An 18,014-nucleotide genomic window follows, 5' to 3' on the forward strand; every position below is an offset into this window, starting at 1 on the left:
AGTGCATTAGAGTTTTAATTTTCCCACATTGGTCATTTTCCTTTTCTGTCATATTAGCCAATCTGACAGGCATGAGGTAGTAGTTCAGAGTTGTTTTAATTTGCATTTCTCTCATCAATAATGATTAGAGCATTTTTCTATATCACTATAGATAGCTTTGATTACTTTGTCTGAAAACTGCCAGTTCACGTTCTTTGACCATTTATCAATTGAGGAATGGCTCTTGTTTCTACAAATTTGACTCCATTTTCTATATGTTTGAGAAATGAAGTCTTTGTCAGAGAAACTAGCTGTAAAAATTTTTTCACAGTAATGATTACCAACTATGCATTTCCCTCCAACCTGTTTTCTCTGTTTATCCTACTCTCTCTCTCTCTCCTTTCGCTCTGTCTAGTCTCAAAAGTGTTTTGCTTCTGACTTTTACCTCCGCCAAACTGCCTTCCCATTTATCTTTACCCCTCCTCTTATCCTCTTCCCTTCCTACTTTCCTGTATGGTAAGATACATTTCTACACCCAACTCCGTGTTATTACCTCTTTGAGCCAATTCTGATGAAGTAAGATTCATGTGCTCCTCTCCATACTGTGCTAATGCCCTTTGCGCTGGGGTTGCAGCTTAGGACTGCAACCCAGATACAAGTATTGGCAACATAACAGAATCCTGCCCCTGGTGCCAACAAAGGCCCACTATAAAACTCCTTTTGACCCTTAACCTCTATGGGCTGAGAAGTCTAGAAACTGTCAAAGCTGCCACTGATTCAGTCACCCCAAGGCCTGCTCCTCGTTTGCTGGGGCCCAGTCTATGTTGTTGCGGCCTACGCTGGACTGCACTTCTGTTTCATCTGGTGCAACAGATCTTTCTTGCTGACTTTGTACATTGTCTTGGATTAGAAAATTGTTTCACCCCATCTTTTTGTGGGTTCTGCTGCTCTAGAAATTGCCTGCCTTTACTCCAATATCTTTGAGAAGGAATCCTGTAAGGATTTATTATGTCTCTCCCTATAACTTCCATATCTATATATCCTCGTTAGTTTCTCTTCTGAATTGTAGTCCTGCATCATGAACTATTGAATGTTTAGAACTGTTTATTCCATAGGCATCTCAAACTCAACATGTTCAAAACTGAACTTGTTATTTCTCTCCTAAAACCCAGGACTCTTCTGAACTTTCATATTTCTTTCCAGGGCATAGTAATCCTTACAGCCATCCAGGCTTACAGTTGCTTTGTCATCTTCTAGTCCTCACTGTCATTCACTCCACATATCCAAACCTGTGCCGAATCTTATCTTTTCTCCCTCAACAAGATCTCTTAAATCTGTCCCCTCCTCTTCTCTCTCATATTCATTATTCTAGTGCAGCCCCTCATTGACTCTTATTTGACCTAATGTTGGAGAAACCTAACTGGTCTCTTTGCCTCAGCTTATGCCCCTCTCTAACTCATCTTCTACAGAGTTGAAAATGTTATCTTTTTAAAGTACAGATTTAACCATTTATTTTTCTACTTAATAAACAACATGGATCACATGTAATCTCTTGGATCAAGCATAAACTATTTTGTTTGTCATTTAAGGCCCTTCATAAACTTTCCCTTACCTACTTTTCCATTCCTATTAAATAATATTCTCCTCCATATATAATATGGTTAACTATATGGAACTTCTAGTTATTTCTTCTACATAACACTGAATCTCTTATCCCATGCTTATGCATTGGCCAGAATAAATTTCCTCTTTTCCCCAATTTCTTCCCGTTTCTTCGAGGGTCAGTTCATAGACCACCTACTATATGAAACATACAGATTTGAACACCTTCCCTTCCTCCCAGGTTCCCTTCCTACAACCAATTATTTTATATCTGTTTTATTTATCTCTACATCTCTATCTACATATACACATCTTCACTCCCCTGAATACATTATAAGGGCGATGACTGACACCTAGACAGTACCAGAAGTATAGAGCTTACTAACTATTTGTCAATTAGTTGATTCCCTCTAATCATAGGAGTAGAATTTGGGGATTACATGTGAATTTGCTAAGTTAGATCTTTATTTCTTAGACACATTAGCAATATTATCTCTGGGCATAAGCTCTTTTCTGAGCATATCAGATACTTTTTGGGACAACTAGTGTTATGCACAAAGTGTACATGGAGATCTTCAGTCTACAGTAGTGAATTGCCCTGGGTACATGAGTTTTCCTACCTCTATTGCTCCCTGCACCTTATGCCTACAACTCTTCCTGCAGACTCTACATGGCTCAGAAAATGTAACTTAGGTTTACGGGTGAACTCTTTTTAATGAAAATACATTAGATTAATCCTAATTATGTTAATTTATGCTACAATCTAATAATGTTTTGGGATTGAGTAAATAGTGTCATATTGACTGCTTTGTTAAAATGAGAATCATATTTGCAGGGACTCAGAGATACAGTTGTGAGTGGGAGGCAGTTAGCTTCCCCATACCAGCGTTTCCACTAGTACTTTGGGAACTCCTGAACTACCAGTGCAAGTACAGGCTGACTGAGTGATTAAACCCAGACAAAAGAGGCAGAGAAGAGTATAACTTGGCTGCCTTTATCCCATGTGAGCCGTGTCCTATGCTACACAAGAATATATACATAGTACTCATTATAATGTTTTATAAAAAATAGATCTTAATATATATTTAGCTGGAGAAATGTCATAATTTATCATATGATCTCTGTTGGCCTCAGAATTCAAATGCCTATTAGTGAATCATTACCTTTGGTGTGTGAACTAGTATCCAGAAGAAATAAGCTTTCTTCTCAAATACCTAATCTATTTCCCTAAATAACATTTTTCCCCATGGACTATCTGGTTTATAGATCAAGGAAACATCAATCAGTGGTAAATTTTACCATTATGACCAGTTACCTAATTTTCCAGAGAGCTATTAATTGAAGTAATTTAGGAATCAAGGGAGAAAAAAGAAATTTCTTATAGGCATGCTAAAAAATCTATAAAAATCTACATCCTATTAAAGTGAAATTAGTACTGTTAAAGGTAACAGGAAATGTTTTAAAGAAACTTGACTTTTATTTCAGGGTACCATGTTGCTCCTAGGGAAGTTTAAAAGAGAAATAATTATTTAAAATCTTTTACAAAGTTAGACATTTTATTTAGGTCATTCTAAAAATTATATTAAGGTATTTCTTTGAAAGTCTAAGCACATAACAGTTACTTAATAGTGAATTGGATTGCTAGTCATGAACATGTTATACTTTAAATTAGAAACGCATTTTACATACTAAGTTGTATTAATGCTTTTTTGTTTTTATATTAATTTCATTTCCAACTATATTCCCTCCAAATACCTAGTGAGCTCTCCCTTATAATAAAGCACTGGGTCTGACAGTAACTGTAAAATTCCATGTCCGATGTCCTTCAACTGTGTCTTTCTAACACACACAAAAAAAAATATGGAGCATGTGGAAGAACAAAGCACATTCTCCTTTTTGCTTGGTGTCTATGAAGAAGAAAAAGTAAACCCACAGCATTTCATTATTTTGGTTTTTTTTAGTTATTCAATTTCTCTAGCAGCATAGGGGAAGACAATGTCGCTTCATTTATCAACTCTTTTGAACTCCATTACATTTGATTGAAATCTAGTTTTTCAGCTTCTCACTCAGTTCTACTAAATACTTTGTTCCATAAATCAGTCCAGAGAACCTTGAAATCACCAAATAATACAACAAATGTCACATATGACTTAGATTATTCACCCTTCAAAACTACCTTATATTTAACTATTATATATGTGTGTATAGACTTATATTTAACTACTCTTTATATGTATTTATTCATTTTTATACTTATGTTGAATATATTTGATATGTACTATTGCCTCTTCCATTGGAATATAATTCCTTGTGAGTAATCATTGTATTTTTAGTCTCAGATTCCCAGTGTCTAGCTAGCATAGTGCCTTACACATGGGAAGCAATTAATATGTACTTGTTGGTTAACTGATACAAGCTATAACCTTTCATTGTATCCATTAAATTTATCCAACTCCTAACTAGAAAGGATCTCATGGGGGGTAGGGTATGAAGGGAAGGTATCAAATGTAGTAAAAAGGAGCCATACATTCACCAAAGGTGGTTGCCATTATAACGGAAGATAACACCACAATCCAAATGCAAGAAAGATTCTCATTATATCCCTGGTATAATCTGTGTATGTACTTTTGGGGGATTTTCATATGACCCTTGGACAAATGGCCCACACCAACTTCTCTTGTGCCTTACATATGGCTACAAAAAGGTAGGGTGCTATGCTATCTATTCATCAGTGATGGAAAAGAACACATGATCTTCCTACAGATTGGTGCTACATCTAATCCTCCAGCTAGTGGTTACATCAAGATCTCTATGAAGCATGTGCAGAATTTCCTTTCAAGTGTGCATGTGTGAGCCTTCCATACCACCAAGAAAGATGACCTCAAATCACTGGGCAGGAGAAAAAAAACAGAACAAAACAAACATTATGACCACTGATGAAATGGGACCAGAATTAATAGTCACAGCAGAAAAGGCTTCAGAGAACTTGAAAAAACCAACAATTCATCCAATAATTGCAAAGAAGTGCTGCCGTAAAATCTCCTGTCTTTTAATAGGAAAAAGCTTTCAGCTGGACCCCCTTTTTCAGGGAAAGGAAATTGAACTCAGTCATGGAGTCAGATATGTGTCTCGGGCAGATCTGCAGGACTTCTAATATCCTTTCATTAATGTAGTCTCAGATTCCCAGTTGAAGAGAACTTCAAGGTCATGAGGTGCAAACCAGACCTGATCAGTAATACTTTCTACGATATCCCTGGTAAGTGTACCATAGGACCTGGAGGTAACATAGCTATGCTACTGATGCATCTGCCCCCCTTCAATATGGCCAACAAATAGTGCCACGAAACAGGGGCACAGGCAGGAATGTAAAGAAGGTATGAGACTACCATGGGCTGCTGCAAGGTCCCTGGGGTCTTCTTTGGCCGTTCCCTCTTATACCTTGCTCCACATATTTTGGAAATCCTAGGCTGACTTTGATAATCATGGCTTGTCTGATTAGTAATTCTTTTCTCAATCCCATCAGGACAGGGTCTCATAAACTTAATTTCTAGAGTTTAACACTAGAAATAATCTCCCTATCTTTTCCTTAGTAATACTATCTCCCTTATGAAGGCCCCTTACTGATCCATTGATATAGCAAAATAATAATAATAAATAATGTGTCTTTAGTGAATATGGCTTAATCATTCTTTCCACATTTTCCCATATGCAGTCCTCATTATGATATCTCTCTCATACTGTTATTTGGTATTAGTGCTTACCCTGTCGATCTCCATCTAGGATCTTCTATACTTCATATTTTTCTAGGGACATGGAATGGGTGATAGCCAGTTGTAATGGGAGTACTGAAGGATGCACAAGTCAGGTCAGGCATGGGAGTGTATTTTCTGGAACTCCAATAACCATATTTGATAGATAACCAGTTTAACACCAGATCATGCCAAAAATCACCAGGCAATGTTCCTCAATAGCTTAAGGGAGGCTGTAAGCTAGTAACTGTATGTGACATAGGAAAATTTGATCCCTTGGCTCCCAGAAAAGACTATTATTTAATGTACATCAGTTTCTTTGCTATCAACTTTTTTTTGTATGATTAAGCCAGGGGAATGATTTTATTCAAAGTAGACCTAAGTTCCACTTCCTGCTGCCCAAGTAGGTAGATTCTTCATATCTAAAGCATCTCCCAGGAAGAGATAATAGGGATAACCATATGACACAGAAGTCTTATCTGAGCACCTGTCACACTGCATGCCTAGAGGCAAATGCAAATTGTGCCATGCCCATCCAATTTCCATATGTGAGTTTTTATTCCATCATACAAAAAAAATCTATCCATTTGACCATTCAACTTTCAGAAGGAGAACACTCTTTTCTCCATTTTCTTTTGCTCTTTGTCCTGAGCTGTTTGGTCCAGAAACATGAGATTAAACTTTGAGGTTCCTTTTCCTAGAGAAAAAACATCTAATTGACTATGCAGGCGACAAAGGTAGACAGCTGTTTCTCCTGTGCTGGGATCAAACAGAAACAAGAGTAAGAACTATCTTGGAGGTGGATCAAGCAGTTTTCAGGCCAATCAGACTTGTCTACCTCCCAGCATTATGCCTGGTTTCTCCCCCTTAAAAAAAAACAAAAACAAAAACAAAAAACACTCCTATTTGTACAAGTGACTTAACTTCTCTGGCCTTCAGCTTCCTAATTTGGAAGATGATGGGGTTGGACTAGATGATCAATGGTCCGTTTCAGATCCAAATCCTGGAAATAAACAATTCCAACCTGTATTTATCCTATATTTGCAATGAAGGTTTAGTGAAAAGTTGTACCCCTCCTTACATGTCCTAACACTAAATGTAACTCTGAACTAAAAAGACACCCACTACAAAGATAAGGGAAAGAAAAGGAACTATTGGCCTCAGGAGAATGAATTTCATAGACTATACAAATCCCCTATTGTTACAACTTTTTATAAGAAACCTCACAGCAATGGGGTGTGTAATTCTATTCCTGAATAAACTTTTGCTTAAAGAAACCAATCTCTTGCCTTAAATGATTAATCTCAGATCCAAATATGCATTATTGAAGTAGTATTATAAAGAGGAATTATCAAATTTTTATACTGTAGTCATCTATCAAAAAAAGATAATTTGAAGACTGAGTCTTTTAAAGCAGGGAGTCTATTTCCAAGACTAAAGACTAAATTAATTTTGAACTTTAGGTTATATCACAATATAGTATTCCCATGTATAATATCATAGTGAACTCTAGCTCTAAAACTAAAAGACTTGTTAATGAGTTTTGCATTTAACATCAGCAGTAACTTTCCAGTTTTTCAATTACCCTTAGGCATTTCACTACTCTCAAAATTAAGTTCTTAGATGACTGTAATTTTAATACTAGCTACGTTTGAACAAACTATGTATCTAACCTAAGATAAAATACATGATGAATTTATAATAAATTTAAATTATGTAAATATCTAATACATAAGTAAAATGGGGGAAAGTAATAATCAAATAGAAAATAGTTTCTTTTATAAAAGGAAAATTCAGTGTCTTTTTCTGATTCCACATTTATTAAGGCTATAACATTCTGTGATTTTTTTTCTTTAATTTCCATTTTTACTTTGTAAAGTCTTTCCAAAGTCTGTAGGAATATTCCCTTATATGAGCTTCTTTTCTTATGAAATAAGAAATTTTCTCTCCTAAAAGACCCATTCAATGAGAAAGTCAATTTAATTAAATTTTCTAATTAGTTGGATTTTTGTTAACTGCAATCAAAAAATATTTGCAAGTTATATAGAAAAAACTTGAGAGCATCTCATTTACAACAGATTAAGAGAAACAAACCAGTTCTGTTTAAATCCAGTTTAGAGCTTCCATTTTATTTGGTGGATGTAACAGAATTTCAGGAATAAAGCCCCACTAGGCTCTGAGTAAGTCATGGAAGCCTGAGGCAGCCTCCAGGGCTTTAAATCGCTAACTGATTGCTTAAGGGGGATTTTGATTAAGGTGCTTTTACATACCTTGCAATTAACTTTATAAAAACCATCCCAATCAATCAACCAACATTTAATGACTTACTAAGTGTCCAGCTCTGTGCAGGGCTCCTTCTTAATGCCAGGAAGGCAAAGTAGATTGCTATAAAGTTTAGACATCTCTAAATTACTCTATATTTTTTCCCCTCAGGATGATAAGCTATGCCATAATTTTTAGCTGGGCTAGAATAAATAGCATAAATACTAAGAATGTTCCACAATGTTGCAAAAATAAATAGATTTCAAGTTACACGTGAGATGCCTTTTTACTAGCATTTTATGGGTATTGTTTTGGAACAATTCAAATATACTTTTAATGTAAAGGCATAGACTACTTTAACACAAAACAAGGACAATAAAAACAGAAATTATAGGATGAGGCATAATGTTGGTGTGATAATGGTATTATATGTGGAGTCAGAGGCAAAAGTTTTAAAATCCAGCTATCCTATTTATTAACTCTTTAACACTGGGCCAGTCATTTCAACTCTCAGAAAATCCCAGAATCTAAGAATTGGAACAGAACTCATGGACCACTGAATTTAACTCAGATTTGAACAAAAAACCCCTCTACCACATAGCTGACCACCTATTTTTCTTCCATTCTTCCAAATTGATAAAGACTATTCTTCTTGGAAGATTTCTTTGTCAACTGAGATAGTTTGATTTGATAAGATGATCTCTAATTTCCTTCCATTATGCACTGAATCTGAATCATGGAACCAAACTATTAAAGTTAAAAAACACATAGGGAAAGAATGTTTATTTGGTCTCTGTATATTTATCAATTTAATCAGATTGATCCTGGAACTTTAACTTTTTAGTAATAGACTATGTCTTAGTGTGTTTTGTATGCCTCTGTATGGTGGTAAACTAATGTTTTGATTAAGTTGCAGTAACATAGCTCCCAATTCAATTTATAACTTGTGTATAGTTTATTTTAAATAATTATTATTTTATACCTCATAAAAGTTTATATATTAATTTATCTTTCTCAAGGTGTTCAAGAGGATCTTGAGCAAATAGGTGACAGCTCAGTGATGTCAAACTTGAATATATAATGTGTACATATATAGAGACTATATAAAAAAATGAGTACATGGTGATTAGTGAGGAAGGCACCACTAACATTTGGGGAGATCAGGAAAGGTTTCAAGGTTCTTGAAAGGTTTTCGAGCTGAGCTTTGAAGTGAAGCAGAAATTCTAAGTGGTGAAGAGGGAGAGTACTCCAGGTCTTCTACAATGTCCAAGAGGTCATCTAGCATTTGTATGGTGGTTTACATGTGGAGGAGTTCACTATTTCTTAACAAAGCTTATTCCCCTTTTGGAGAACTCTGACATGTGTGTGTGTGTGTGTATGTGTGTGTGTGTGTGTGTGTGTGTGTGTGTGTGTTGATGGTGCTGCTTTATTATCATTCCTAGTGAAATTTTTGACAAGAGACACAATTATGCAGAGAACTAAAAAAAACCACCTTGTGGGCTGTTAGAATTCTGTGTCCCTTGGGATTCAGGAATGGACTGGGGGGAAAGAGCTGATTCTTAAGTTTTTTCCTAATATCAAGCCAAATTTTTCCTCTCTGCAATTTCTACTCATTTCTCGAAGTTCAGTCCCTTGGAGCCAAGCAAGACAAGTTTGAATTCTTCTTCCATTGTTCCATTAGAACGACAACTCCCCCAACATTGTTTGATAGTTCTCATGGCCCCCTCAGTTGTTCTTTTCTTTAAGTCATACATCCCCAATTCTTTTAACTGATTGCCATACGCCATAGCTTTGAGTTTGGGTCCCTTCAAAATCATGTTCCCCTTTATCTGTAGTCAGATATCAGAAAACACTTTTTAGCTCCTTTGTAACAATGTTCACTATGAAGAGGAATAAAATTCTGACATTCTGTCTAGTAAAGTGATTCATTTAGAATACACAGTATGAATAGAGTTTGGGATAAAATGCAAAATAGAGATGTTTGGTTTGCTAAGGAGAAAAAAAAATTACAGGTTGCTGGATTCAGGTTAGAAATAACAGACTTAGTGCTTCTTTTCCTCCTCCTCACCCTCCTCCCTCTTCCCCTCCTCCTTCTCATCTTTCTCCTCCTCCTCCTCCTTTTTCTTCTTCTGAAAGGACTTTTAATTCCGTTTCGCTCCACAAGCAAGAGTTCATAAACTGTTGACGTTACTATTTTTTGAAGTTAAGCAGTAAGTACAAATGCTAGAAGAGTGCTAAGCCACTGTCAGTCACTACCACAACCAAAACCTTAGATTCTTCTCTCCTTTGCTTTGCAGCAATCTCATTTTGGAATAAGCACTGCTCTGAGGAAACTCTGGAATTGTAACATAATGAAAAGTGATTTTCCCCCAGTGAGGCTGGGGTCTACCTTCTACTCCGTAAACATTTACTTTTGTCAGGGGACACTTCAAATGACTCTCATATTCTCTAAGAATGGAGATATCACATTGCTTTGTTTCAGAATGAAATATACTTTTTAAAGGGTCCTGCTGTCCCTTAAAAACTATTTGTGTTCTCTTAACTTTATGCTTTGGTTCATGCCATTGTGTCAACTCAAGTTAGTCTCTTCCATCCTCTCCTCTTATTCAAAATCTTTCCCTCCTTCAATGTAAATAGCATCCCTTTCATAAAAATTCAACGAATACCCTAATCTGAAATCATCTTACCTTTCCCATAATTCTAATGTGTAACCAACCATTGTACAATTTATTTAGCATATAAATGTATTTCTTTCAGTAATTACATATTTATTAACATATGATTTACGTAATTCATTGTATTAGGACAGATACAAAATTTAAATGAGATGTTCTTTGATGCCCTTACATGGCTTATAGTCTATAGATATAAAATTATAATAATAATAGCTTTTATGTAGCTCTTTAAGGTTTATAATGCTCTTAACATATATTGTCTCATTTTATTGTCACCACATCCATTACAGATTGCTTTATGATAATTATCCCCATTTTACAGGTTAGGAAACTAAGGCTGAGAGAGATTAAGTGAATTACCCAGGATCATACTTATCTATTGTGCCTAATTCATAAGTATCATCATAAAAACTGTACATATGTGCATTAGAAAGTTTTGAAGAACTATGTTCTCTTGTGTTAGAATTTCCCTTGTTGTTATATTTCAGTTTTTCATATCATTTTCACATACCTTGACAGCAAGTATCAGAGGCTTTTATGTTGCTTGTAAGATTTTTCTTCTACCAAGCAAATGCTCAATAAATAAGTGTTGATTTGTTCTGAGTTATATAGAATAGGTACAGACCATATTATGTTTTATATAAATGTCTAACTATAACTATAGGAGGGAACTAGGTTTCTAACTAGAGTTCTGGTCCTGGAGTAAGGAAGACCTGAGTTCAAATCCAGTCTCAGACACTTACTAGCTATGTGACTCTGGACAAGTCACTTAACTTCTGTTTACCTTAATCCACAGAGAAGGAAATGGCAAACCACTCCAGTATCTTACCGCCCCCCCCCCCCAACAAAAAGAAATCCTACAGACAGTATAGTCCATGGTTCCATAAAGAGTCAAACATGACTGAATGACTGAGCAACAACAAACAACAAAACCATAACTATGATATGAATCAATATAATGCAAGTAAAAGTACTACCTCTTTGTGTTTTAAGCATATATCAGGATGATCTCTGCATACCTGTATGTGTGTGCAATGGCACAATAAAGAGTTCGGAGTCCGAGACCCAAATCAGAAAAGGCATTCATTATTCTTTCTCATGAGAAAGGATGCCACCCAAGCGGTAGAGGTTGGGGGTGCTTTAATTATATTTTACATTTATTCAGTCTGAATAAACGGTTCATCCCCTGGACATAGTACAAGAGAGTAAAAAGGACTCAGATGGATACCAGTCCTTTTATAGATCTGCACTTCGAATCTCCCGCCAGGCTCTTCATTGGCCAGATAAAAAACCCAGACTGCCTACATCATGCATGCCCTCCTCTAAGCATGCAAGCCTCTGAACTTTCACCTGACCTACCTGGGGCCTAGTTTCTGCTAGATCAGAGCTCTGATTAGAACTAGTTTCAGTCACCTGACTTACATTCTGCTAAAGCTGGGGCAGGGGAGGGGTAGAGGTGATGAGGGCACAGTCTCTGGGAACCCCTTGAACCCTTGAACTCTCCTTGAATCTTCCCACTCGACCTGGCCTTGGCCTGAGGCTATAACCATTAAGCCCAAATGCCTACCTTGCCCAGTCCTCTATTGTCCAGCTGTTTCCCACCCTTAATCCTGTTTCCCATCCTTAATCTTGATCAAAATATCTATACCCTAGCTCTGTTACCCTAGCCCTTTATGGTCTGCCATTTCCATATAGCCTTCAGCTATTTCCCTCACCCTGGAGTCTGACCTCATCCCAGTCCCTTCAAGCTCCTCCTTAGACTCCTCCTTAAGTCCTTCCCTAGACCTCTCCTCTGGCCACCCCAGACCACCCCTCAATCCCTCCCACAACCTTTGTGTATATAATCTCCATCTTGCCTCCATGAAGGTGGTCAGAACCAATCTAGCTCAGATGGGTCTGGCCCTCTTTCCTTACAGGCGTCGCAAGGGGTGGGATCTCCGGGCCGGCCTATTTGGCTAACTCTTAATAAACCTTATCTTTTCCCTTGGCTGAGAAAGCTTGACTCAAATTCTTTCGGCAGGACCCGGTGTGGTGTGTCGGTACTTTGGGCTGTCGAGCACCTCTCACCCCAAACCCTCATCAGAGGGACACCTTCAATTCTGTGGAAACAAAACTGTTCCCCCCGTTTCTTATATACGGGATACAGATCAAATTATCTCACAACAAATTTCCACAGAGTTGTTTAGTTGTACTGTACATGCCTTATATAAGCATCCTGGAGACTCATTCAGACACGTCGACACTGAATGCTTCCCCTGGTCCTAGGTATTTTATGGATCTTCAGGGGTGGGGAACCTGTAGCCTCTAGGTCCTCAAGTGTGGCCCTTTGACTGAAGCCAAACTTCATAGAACAAATCCCCTTAATAAAAGGATTTGTTCTATAAAACTTAGACTCAATCAGAAGACTGGACCCAAGGACCTAGAAGGCCACATGGCCTCAAGGTCACAGGATCCCCTGGTATAGATCACCATCTACTCAAAAACACAGCTTCTGATCTTCCACCCCCACTAATCTATTTCCTTTACTAGCTTAGCAGATATTAGTTTTAACTAAAATAGCTTAATTAAAACGATAACAAATTTAAGTAGAAATATTCCTCCCATACCACAGGAGATATGTTTTCCCACAGGTAACCTTATAACCAATGGATGACAGACCACATAGGCAACACTTGTGGCTAAAAAGCTGTGGACCCAGGGGAAAAATATAGAAAGTTATTCCTGGCATGTGTGTCCAGTAAGCACAAAAGTGTAGTACAAATCTTGCCTATGATAATCCTGTTTGCTCAACCAAAAAAGCTGCCAAAGTTCCTTAATTATATGATCAGAGAGTTTGCTTCCTCAAATGACTTGGGGTTCTCTGCTGCTCTCTTCCCTCTGCTAAATTGGTCTCTCTACTAGTATCACTTCTAAGCTTCAAGATTATCAGATATTATGCAGCTTCTTCCTATACAGGGAGAGGGGTCTGTCAGCTCTTGTAGCTCATAGCCTCAGGGGTCATTTCCCTTTTAAAGATGTCACATTCCATTAGGCTAGCTAAAGAAATCCATAGATGATTAAAACTTTCTTTTGAAAATTTTCTGGTACAGTCATTCAGATTCTCTTAATTTAAATTTTTACTTTTTCACTGAATAAAATTCCTTTTTAATTCCTCTCATAACCCTGAGTTCCTAGCCTGGATCTCCTTCATATCACTCAGGAACTTTGATGAGCAAACCTGCAAATGAATTGGAAAAGGAAATTCATTTCAACAGACAAAATCTCCCTGATTACTATGCAAATCAACTGAGGAACAAAACTTAAAAGGGCTAGGTGGACTTGTTGAAGTTTATAATCTTTGCTCTACTTCCCACCCAGCAATTAAAATTGTAGTTGGTAATCTACTCTTAAGTTAATTGGAAACCTTCTGGGGGTTGACAATATTTCCATTATACTTGGATTTCCATTAGAATTATTTTTTTTTCCACCAAGAGTTTTCACATGCATACATGTGTATATAGTCTATGTGCATATACGTAAAGTATATTGAGTTCCTCACATGTGTACCATAAATATCCCCCGAGATTATTACTCTCAGTGGACCTGAAGACACAAATTTTGCAACACTTTGGGTTTGCTTTCTGCTTAAATTTCCTGTAAATATAAGTAAATATGCTTTGGGGCAATTGATCCAAAGAATCCTTGTTTTATTTGTTTACTTTAGTCTTCTGTTGGCAGGGAACAAAGGCAGCAATAACTCAAGTTCAACAAGCTGTAAGAGGAGAAAAATGTGGCAGCAAGAACAAAGGAAAGAAGTGAGAAAAATAGCCATTCTTTATTTTTTAAGAGCTGTTTTTATTGCCTGGGGGGGTATGTGACCTGTTTTGAGATTGCAGGAGTTCATTCATTTTACATTTTAATCAGAATATTTATAAGCATCTATCTGCTTCTTTAGTTTGCCACAACTAATCTGGGCTCTTGTGGGAGAAAACATACTTTTAATCCCCAGAGATTCAATTACCTTTCACATAGCACAGCATATCAAATCACTGCCAATTGAAGAAAGCAAGGTGTAAAAAATGAATTAAAAGAGAAGAGTTCAGGATAATGTCAAAATTAGTTTAACCCTGTAACATATTAATTTACTTTAGGTGCTTGAGATAATATAAAGGTTAGGAATATTAAAGTTGGCTAGGAACTCATCTATTTTACACCACACATGAAGGAAAATCCTTTGGAGAAAACTGATATACAATAGACAATAAAATTGGGTACCTAAAACAGTTTTATTCTGAATCCAGAGAGTTGACAAGATGGAATAGTCAAGGCTGTTTGGGTTATGAAAAGATAGAAACACTAGTGCACTATTGATCAAACTATAAATTAGTCTGACAATTCTAGAAAGAAATTTGAAATTATGATAGAAAATAACTAACATGTCTATACCATTTCATGATGGTCCCCTGCTAGGCATATCCCCTAAGAATAATGATAAAAAGACATGTTTTATATGCTACAAAATATGTACAGCAATACATTTTATGGGAGCAAAGTAGAAATACAATCAATGTTCATCAGTTGGAGAATGACTAAACAAATTGCTTTATGTGTGTACTCGAATGTCACTCCAATAAAAGAAACAAAGAATATTATAAATATAGAGAAGTATGGGATGACTTACATGAACTGATGCAAAGTCAAGTAAGCAGAAGCAAGGGAAAAAACAGTCACAACGATTATAATGTATGAATAAAAAGATTGATGACAACTGAAAAATCAAACAAAATGCTATGAAATTATAATCACCAAGTCATATAAGATATATGAAAATTAACTCCCTTCTCTGCTTTGCAAAAATGGGAGATTATGGGTATGAAAAACTGTATATGATATCATATGTGTATTTGCTTGATCTTTTGTAAGCCATTAATCTTTGTAAACCTAGTGTCCTTTTCTGCAAAATCATCATGACAATATTTAACTACATAACTCAGGAATTTATTTCAATGAACATGCTTTGTAAGCCTTAAGGCATTACATAAATGGTCTATAATTAAGAGATGTTCATAATTTTTTGCTTTAAATATTAAGAATGATTTGTTTATGTTACAACTATGATGTTATACCCAGTATCAATATGGATTACAGATATTATTTCCCATGAAGGTCATACTCCATGGTATTTGCTACTGTAATAATTCATCATTTCTCTTCATTTTCTTTTTGAGCAAACCCCTGAAATGGTTCTAAGAACTACTAAACACATTTCAAAACCAAGTGGTTTGCTGGTTTATTTGCCACTTTTCTTACATAATATTCTTTTATTTGATAAAATTTACAGTGATTCATTTTGGAGGCTGGCCTGAGATTGACATATTTGGCAGGATTTTGACACTACATAATACAAAAAGGAGGCACATTTATTTTCACTGATTAACTAGAGTAAGTGTTAGTAAAGTGTCTGACCTCAGCTGCTTCTTTCATTGACTTCACTAGCAGCTCTGCCATGAACAGTGATGATGGTTCAATTGGCCCTTGAGTGATTAATTCAGAAAAGGTTTTGAAAGCAACAAAAGAAAAGAAAAAAAGAAATGTGTCAGTTTCTTGGTCTTTCTTTGCAATAGCTGCTTCCTGGAAGGCAGCCAAGCCTAGGGTGCCATTTCTACTAACCCAGGATTAAGACATCTGAGACACACCTTTTTTTTATAACAATGGGGGGAAAAATAAAACAGCATCTTGACTAAGAAAGGACTAAATCCTTAAAAGAAAATGTAAACCACGTTAATGGTAAGCAGATTTCGATGGTTAGGGTTAGATTATACTATTTTATCCTGTTCTAAGGAATAAAATTCAAAAGGGAAAGAGAAAAAAGAAAAGAAATAAAAAGGAAGAGGGAGAAAATATATTAAAAGGGACATCATCTTCAAAAATGATTTTATTCTACTTTGGAGTTTTTTCTTCCATTTTCTTCAGTAAAATATACTTCTATGCAAAGGAAAACAAATATTAATATAATGCAATAAGTTCCAGATATGTATCCTGAATTCTCTCAAGTTGGTTAAGCTCCTTTATAAAAAAAGGGACTGGCCTGAACCGAACATGATACTCCATAGAAAATCTGACCAGATAGCCTACAGTGAATCTATTGGAATCCCAAGCTTATATATGATACAGTAGGCTCTGCTATAACTCAACATATGCATTCTCCAAAAGCACTTAGCTGTGTAAAATTGCACAATAAAAACCACAGAATTTATGGGGAAAATGGAATAGGGACACAATGTTCAAAAACTTCATCAGTGACACATTATTAAAAAAATTAAAAAGGTAGGAACCTAGTAAAAATATTAGCAAAATTTTATAGATGTTAAATTGTTAAGAAATTCATAAATAATACAATAAATGGCAGTGGAATCTGAGGCTTTAGGCTGCTGTTTGGCCTGCACCCCAGTTCCCAGTGGTCAAGCTGGCAAAGTCTCATGCAACTTGTTCAGAACACAACCCCAGGCCTATGGGTCTAGGTTGGGGGAAGGGACATCATGGGAGAAGTAGTGGTATATAGCAGGCTAGCCCTTCTTCACTCACGGCTCCTATTGCATTAGAAGATACACAGTAAATATGGCACATTATCTTGCCAAAGATCAGAAGTTTATTTGTGGCAGTGGGAATCAGAAGAGTTGCAGCTTCTGAATTATTAAGTGGCACAGTTGTTTGTATTCAAGCCATTTTCTTACAGAAGAATTCATGAAGAAGCAAACTCAAATTAGCAGTGTACTTAAAACATTCCCTAATATGTCAATGATATTAGAACAAATTTTTTATTTGAAACACACATTATAGCAGAACTAACTATATATTAACTAATGAAGCCTAAAGATGTTACCTTTTCTTTTCATTTTTGTAGACACAGCTCAAATATTTGCTTACACGAAGCATGTAATTCAATCATATACCTTTTAATGAATTGCTACAAATCCAGATTTCCCTCAACAAATACACAGCCAATTATTTTTTGTTTGTGGGTTTACTTCTCATTTAAATGCAGGACCAATAATTTAACCCTGTTCAATTTTATCGTTACTTTAGGCCTAGCTGTTGAACTATAGTCAAATCATTTCATCTCTTGGGGGATTCATTTTCTGCACCTGTTAAAATGGAGTTTGCATTACTTGCACTACCTTTCCAATGGGGTTGTTATAAGAAAAGTGATTTAGAAAGCTTAGAATTCTATGGAAATATGATTTCTTAAGGTTGTTTTGAATCTTTCTTCTGCCACAGCTGGCATTAGCTCTACCTTGTAGTTTTCTGTCATTCACCAAATTGATAAATATGTCTTCTATACTTCTAAGATAGTGAGTTGACATTCAAGTCTTCCATGGCCTGGACCTAACCTACCTTCCCCAAAACAGTTCGCATCAGTGCCTGCCTTCTACCTTATCATCCAGTCAAACGGAACAAATATGAATTCTCTAAAACACTACATTGTTCAAAATTCATCCCTTTTCTCAGGCTTTTCCCTCTTCCTACCATGCCCTCTCACTCTTCTGAATCTATTAAAATCATACCCATCCTGTGTGGTCCACCTCAAATATTATTTTTTCACATCCTCTCTCATATTAAAGTTATTCCCAAACTTGTATTAGAAAGGGGTAGGGTAGTATGCTATTTATCTTTACATGTAGCAACATACATGTCCTGAATAGATTATGTACTTAATATATCACTGAATTCTGTGATTTAATGCCTGTCCTCTTAAGTTAGCTATATT

The sequence above is a fragment of the Trichosurus vulpecula genome, chromosome 6 (genome assembly GCF_011100635.1).
Source record: "Trichosurus vulpecula isolate mTriVul1 chromosome 6, mTriVul1.pri, whole genome shotgun sequence".
In the NCBI taxonomy this organism is placed as follows: Eukaryota; Metazoa; Chordata; class Mammalia; order Diprotodontia; family Phalangeridae; genus Trichosurus; species Trichosurus vulpecula.